Below are 8,157 nucleotides of genomic sequence, written 5' to 3'. Positions count from 1 at the left end.
TTTATCATTTTGCCTTAAGGCAAGTTGCATTAACTTATCGTTAAGTATACAGAATCAACTTCAGCAATAAGAATTGAGATTCAGCTAGTATTTAGATAAAATATTCAACTTCGCTCTCACTAAAAAATAGTCAATACGATTTGTAATCGTAAAACACGGAATCTACATATGTATGAAAAGCTTAGATTCTGAAGTTCGGAGCGCAATTCCAAACTTTGGTAAATTTTCATAATTCAACTGCTCTTAGACATATAATAATTTAATGTGTTATTCCAGATTATAAAATCTATCATCATACAAAGTTTCATCAAAAACGACAAAAAAAATTTTTAATTACGAAAACACGGTCTGGATGATCTTTATCAAAAGCTAATCAACGCGATTGCCAACGAATATCTTAAAACAGTTTTTTAATTTTCAAAATCGGTTCACAATTGTGGGCTAAAACGTGGACGAAAAATTTTACACTTTTCTTCTATTTACAAAGAAACGGAAAGAAGTTATTTTAGTTCATAATAAAAATTATGTTTAATTCAAGGTTTCATCGGACTTGTGCATCTCTTATACTATATACATATGCACATACTTACATTATATATATATATATATATATATAATATTTAACAGTTAGCTTGGTTAATTTTAAATTTATTTGATATCTTAGGTCACTAGGTCAAAGCGTTGACTTATCCAAAAATATTAACATCAAATGATATTTTTTAGTTTTCTAAACATAGTTAGTGATACTACATAACATATAATGTGGTTTCTGATATTTTGGCAGATCTTCGTATTAATGGAAAAACTCTTTTTAAACGATATAAAAATTAATATCAAAACCTAAGTAATTTACACTTCTAATATATTTTTTTAAAATGAGGTCAAATAAAATATAGAATTAAAATTAAAAATCAATTAAAGAAATTCATTAATAAAAGCAACGTATAACAAAAAACCAATGGATTTTCAGTTAGCTATATAGATACAAGATCTGCATTGTACAATATAATACGAAATACAATGATTTTGTAAAATATTCTCAAATTTCCATAAATTTTTAAAACTATTATACGAAATTCTGTCCGTCAACATACTACACCATTCGGCCGTTTTATCCGGAAGGTAGGTTGCATAAAAGATCGTGAAACTCAAAAAATTCATTCTTTTATGGAAAAAATCACTATAAAAAGCCATTTTTCTCAGCAATTAGAAACAAAGCATAAATATTAATTTTCATCATAAAGCGCAGATTTTCCATCTTATCTCCATATTACCATTAAAAACATATACTATGTATTCGGAAATTCGCAACTGTAACATAAATTTCTTGTGTTGTATTTTAATAATAAAATATTTTAATAGTAAAATAATGAACATGTTATTGCAGATATAATCAAAGTATAGTAAGTGTTTATAATTCCATGTAAATTCAAAATAATATATAATAATTTTCAAAACCGTGTAAAATCGAAAACGTGTTAAAGAAATAACGTGTAAAACAAGGGATAGGTCATGGATAGGTGTATTGCATTATAATCTATTACAAAGTTGCCAAACTTTTGCAAAATATTTGAAATATAATTTGGAATATTCGATCTCAATAGTAATTAACATATCTCATATTTTATACTTGAAAGCTTAATAATCTCTAATTCTGGATACATGAATATTTCAATAAAAAATTAAAAAGAAGCATGAAAAGTCTAATTGCAAGTTTAGCAACCATATTTCTAAACTCTTGTACACTCAAATCGTATTTCATTAAATAACAAAATTATTTACTTGTAAGTATAACAACATCTGAATTTGAAAAAAAAAATATATAGAGTCCTTGTACAAACATGTACGTATTGTCATTGTAATTGCAAGTTCTGCATTCGTATATCGAAATTCTTACAAAAACTAAAATGCTATTTCCTAAAAACTTCCTATAATTCCTTCGTATGAAGTCGGTTTGAGAGCCTATGATATATCCAAAGCTTGTTTTGTGTTAGTATGCGTGCCGCCTATAGATTAGTGGTGCCGTCGACTGCGGATTCCGGGCCGCCGGGACGGGACGGGGGGGTCACTTTCCCTCTCGACCTTGGCATTGGCCGCCATTACATGACCCCCCCATTTCCTCCGGCTGGCGGCTCCGACGGCTCCGACGGCATTGGTATGAGTGCCTGTGAGTGCCGCACGGAACGCAACACCCACGTGAGTGCGCATGGCGTAGCCAATCCTAACTCACTTGCCGATTCTTCGAAAGACTTCTCAAAAATCGGAACATATTCATATTTTTAATGTTTTAAACTTCTCTCGAAACTTACATTTATCTTTTTAAGACATAGGAATTGAAATCGATCAAGGTTTCGTTAGCATTGATTAAATTTACGATAAAATTAAAATCGGTTCAAAGTCGACACAAATCATTAAAATTTCACGTCATTTTACCAAATTGCAAACTACTTCAAGAACTAGTGGGGCGCATGGCATCGTGCCTTAAGGCAAATTACTGGAACTTCTCGTACCAAAAATTATTATTTTTCAAAAAACGATTGACATTTTTGGAAAAAATTTACTTCGAAAAAATTAGATTTTTGAGAAACTATAAATTCGACAAAAAATTACTTTTTTTTGAAAAAAAAAAATAGTTTGAAAAAAAAAGTTTTCTTTATTAGGTTGTCAAATATCTCCCTTCCGCTTTTTTGATATTGGTTTATAATACAAAAAGGCGGAAGGAAGATATTTGACAACCTATTATTTTGGAGTAGTTTGGAAATTCTGAACTTTTTTTTCAAAGCAATCGTACTGCTTTAACTGCATAGACACGAAATGTCAAAGCGCGTAAGCGCAGCGTCGCCTTCTAACGGATAAACATTAGTACGGAACCCATAGGAATGTGAACAAAATTTATACTTATTGTTAAAATCTCTATAACATATCTGATAATTTGATGTGCATATGTCTAATGATCATTTTTGACCGCCAAATGGCTTTTTTTTTTTACTTTTTTCATTAGATTTCCGAAGCCGCTAGACCTGCCTTCATGAAAATTTGATCATTTCTTCATCTTGTCAATACAAGTAAAATGTTTTATGAAATTTTAAAATCGGACGCTCCGCTCGGATGCTCTTAAAAACCGTGTTACCGTGTTTGGCACTTTTTGCCCCTATCTTCGGAACGACCAAATCTGCCTTCGCCAAAAACTAATCAGCACGTCTCCCTATCAGTACGAATCGAATGTTTTTTAAATTATTTAAATCGGTTGATCGGTGTTCCCGAAATCGTCGACGACAATTTGTATCCGCATACACATACACACACACACATACATCCATTTTTTCTAAGGTATGGTAAATATTCAAAAACCTTTGAAACGTCGAGAAATGCAAACATTTTCATTTTCGATTTTTTTGCGATTACTATAACTTATCCCACGGGAAGTTAAAAAAAAGATTGCAATAAACAGAGAGAAAAGTAGCAGGAAACAAATTTCTTCAAATCTGAGCCAAGTTTTTGTTTGAAATTTATGCATTTTTTGTCAGAAATATTTCTTCTGAAGTTCGTGTTTTAGGTCGGCTGCTTCACATCATATATACTGTCGATATACCTACAAATTCACAAGCCATGTAATGAAACGTTAGCAGATGAATTGGAATTTTGACTCCTTATAAGGATCAAATTCTCGCCTCCAAAAACTTAGAAAAATACGTAGATCTTCAATTTGATAGAGAATACAAATAAACTAAGTCAGTACATAAAATATTACTTTTACCATACGACAAGGTTCTTGCCCTCCTGTTGAATTAAATGGTGAACTGGTTCCTGTGCCCAATGTATAGTTAAATATCTTGGTATACATTTAGATAGAAGACTCACTTGGTGCGATCATTTAAATAAGGAAAAACAGATAGTTGAATTGAGGCGTTGAAAAAAAAATCTCGTAAAAAAAACATGCTTGCATCAAAAATTTCTATAAAATTATGATATGCTGTTGTGTATCTGTCAAACAATCATTTCTGCGTTCTAAATTGCCGTTTTAGTTCTTTTTCTTCTTAATTCCAAACCTTCATCTAACTCAAATGTTCTCTGAATCATCTAGATCAGTTCAGCCATATTCATATACATATATATTACAATTGTACACGTGAAAAGATAAGTCTTAAAAATGGTACGTAAGATAAGTTGAAACGTTTCGTTGAAACCATTTCTTCATCAGACTTCATTTAAAATTTACCGAATGACACATTAAATAAACAGTATAAGTTATCATGAACAACTTTTTCTTACATATTAAAAGAATTACTTCAAACAGAGATCATTGCTATCTTACCAGATATTAAAAAAAAATAAAAACTCCATAGAAGGCAATGAAAACTTGTGTTGAACAAAATAACAATAAGAAGATATATAAATCATAATAATAGAGCCACATTTTATACACTTGATTGTTTACGTAGTTTAATTTCTTTACTTGCAACGTTCTAATACATTCACTTCTGCGCACGCATACGTTGCGTGAGTCCGTTTTTAAAAGTCAGGCAATGATCGCAAAAGGAGCGTTTGCCTTTCATGCACTTTAGCGTAGTGCTTTTAATAAAATAAAATGTTTAAATTGGAATTTTGTTCTGTAAATATTTTAAACAAAAACAGTCCAATTTTGGTACATTCCTTTATAATTTTCAGCTAACACAAATACTAATTATTAGAAAACTAACTCAACACAAAATGCAATATATTACCGAACAGATATAACATATATGAATGGGATATCCTTATCTTCCGTTTACTAGACTTTATAATTGAAAAAAAAAGGATCACGGTACGCGACGCGAATTAATTAATAACTGAATTAATACTGATGCTATGTCTACAAATAAATCATAAACTTTGATATTTTTACTTAATGGTGAAAGCGGAGATTTGATATCATTGGTCCCATGGATTTGTGAAACATAGAAGATTTAAGAATATTACCAAAAACATTAAAAAGGAGAAAAAAGCTATATCATTTCATACATTATTAGTGTTTAGTCTGAGACTTAATATTTTGTTATTAACTGCAATAACAACTTATTATTATAAGCCCTTTGTGATGACCTGTTGATGACGTGGCAACCCAACGGTTGCCCTATCTCTTATTGAAGTTATTATTGAAATGTCTCTAACGGTGTTTACGTATGAGAATGGCTATTTTCACTTACTTAGAAATATATTGCTATTTACATTTTCAAGCAAAAATCGATGTCACTACTGCTTGATATCAGGTTGTTCGAGGCAGATATCAAACCTGTAAACTTCTGAATGAAAAGAAGCCCAAAGCGTGGAATTATGTTTTAATATAAAACTTTTACCACGTTCATAATAAAAACAGTGAATTTTGAAAATATAAAAATAAGAAGAAAACAAAAAAAAATTACACAAAAAAGTGTAAAATTTTGTTCAAAATATTCATCTTAATATCAATTTATTATCGTTACATTACTAAATAGCTGTTCATAAACAAATCTAAAAACCAAATTATTTAAAAAGTAATTTTTGATAACATTAATAATGTTAATAATCGTATTTTAAAGGTTATGTGATACACCCCTGCCCAAATTTTCCGAAAGCAGATTTTTGATAACATTAATAATGTTAATAATCGTATTTTAAAGGTTATGTGATACACCCCTGGCCAAATTTTCCGAAAGCAGGCCCACCATAAATATCGTATTGCGTCGTGCGACGGCAGCCATGTTGCCGAGAGAGGTGGGAGATCGCGGGATTCACCCACACAACGTTTTGAGGATATCCTTGTACTTGAACACGATTTTAAATCAGACTTTTCAAAATATACAACTTTCGACGAAGCCAGATTATATTTATATATATAAATGGAAAAAAGTTTCATTTCATAATCTTCATCATATTGAAAGTTTAGGTCTCACAATTAATAAGTTGCCAGTTGCCAAAATAGTCAGAATTAGGTTGCCAGTGTTAAGTACATTTTTAACTTCCCGTAGGATCAATTATAGTAATCGTCTAAAAATCGAAAATGAAATTTCCTTTGGCAAAGACAGGAGATTCCAGCCGTTTCGGAGATACGGAGCAAAGAATGCCGAAAATAGAAATCGAGTTTTTGAGAAAATAAAGAACTTCGTAATAGTGGGGAGAAGTGGTGATTAGTTTTTAACAAAAGCAAGTCCAGCCGTTTCGGAGATATTGAGCTAAATGTTAAAAAAATGCAGTTTTTGAGAGAACTAACTTTCTGCTTTTGGTGACGAAACGATTGTTTTTGTTTTATTTATTTCCTTTTTCTATATTTTATAAAGTTTATAAAGTTTATTATAAAGTACGAATAATAAAAGTTACAGTAATCATTATAATCTATTTGAAAACTTTTAATACTCCTCGAATATTTCATTACCGTACGGGAAATTCCAGCAATTTGCCTTAATCATTCAAATTTGTACATTTATCTCTGTATCTTTGAAATGGCTGGACCTGCCTTTGACAAAAACTAATTAGCACATCTCCTTATCAATAGGAATCGAATGTTTTTTTGAACCATTCAAATCGGTTGATCCGTGCGCCCGAAAAAAAATTTGTATCCATACATACATACACACAAATCCATTTTTTCTGAGGTATGTCAGAATGTTCAGAAATCGTGAAGAAATGTAAAAATTTAACTTCGATTTTTGGACGATTACATAACTTACCTACGGGATGTTAAAAAATATAAAATATGCAAAGTAAAAAAATTTTTTGGCAAAAATAATTTCGTCGCGCGTCGCGAAACTTTATAATGTATATTTGAATGCCAAGTCTATAGTAGTATATTAATGCAAATTAATGTAATATTATATGTATATAATAGATATGAATATATATTATATGTATATAATATTTAAAATATCTCGAAATCATCAATATAATCATTATAGCCAATTAATTTGCATACATTAAACTTATGATAAACTTATTTATGCAATATGATTATATCGTCTATTATATATACCCATTGGCTTACATTTTTAAATAAAATATATTTGATGTTACTATAATTATTGTTCATCAAACTGCCCAATAATTGTAAATGTACAATTATAAATAATTATTGGTATAAAGTTTTTCATGAAAAGCTTTATGATCCACCATTACTGAGAGTGTTTTAAAAATAGAGCGTCGGTAAAAGTTTAATAAATATTTAGTTAAAAATAGCACAAAGTATAATTGATCCAGGGATCAAAAGTGGCAACATCTAAATCCGCAAAAAGGTACAAAATAGCAATCACATTATGCCATAGGTCGGAGATCTTTAACCGGCTTTTAAACCCAAAACCTCTGTTGTCATTGTAATTCAACTTTCAAGTTTAAAAACCATAACCGACCCTGAAATATATATTTATATATATATATATATATATATATATATATAAAGATATCAAAATTAATACTCGAATGGCGTAAGCACATAAACATATGCTGATGTAAACCAAGAGTACGAACAAGTTTTAAACAAATCCCAATTATATTTTTATCCATATATAAATTGCCAAAAACAACGAATAACTGTGGCATTAATTAACAATTAATGCGTACAAATTTGAAACCCATTCAAGTTGGAATAGTGTATTTATTATTGAAATCTCTATAAAATATCTGATAATTCAATGCGCATATGTCTAATGATTTTTGACTGCAAAATCGCTTGGTTTTTTACTGTTTTCATTGTAATTTCGTCAATACAAGTAAAATGATTTTTGAATCAATCAAATCGGACGCTCCGTTTTTTAAAAAACGGATTTACTATTTTGGACACTTTTTACCTTTTACTTTTGACACTTTGAATTATTATTTTTGTCACGTATCTTCCAAACGGCTGCCCCTGCCTCGGCCAAAAATTAATCAGCACGTCTTCTCGTCAGTGGATATCGAATGTTTTTTTTAAGCGTTCGAATCGGTTGATTTGTGCTCTCGAAATCGTCGACGAAAATTTGTATCCGCACATACATACGTACTACAGACACACCCACAGCATCACTTGTAAAGTGTCAACTACTTAGGAGGAAAGTATAATTAAGATAGAGAATCATCATAATCTAGATTCTACCCCCATGAAGTAATGCCTAACTGTGGCTTCCGTGGGAATAAGAGGTAAGAGATAAGCGGAAGTTTTAGTCGGTATTA

The sequence above is a fragment of the Ctenocephalides felis genome, unplaced genomic scaffold (assembly GCF_003426905.1).
Source record: "Ctenocephalides felis isolate EL2017-DRISC unplaced genomic scaffold, ASM342690v1 CF-g0.4_SCAFFOLD_03571, whole genome shotgun sequence".
NCBI classification, from domain to species: Eukaryota; Metazoa; Arthropoda; class Insecta; order Siphonaptera; family Pulicidae; genus Ctenocephalides; species Ctenocephalides felis.
This window is presented reverse-complemented; position numbering follows the sequence as displayed.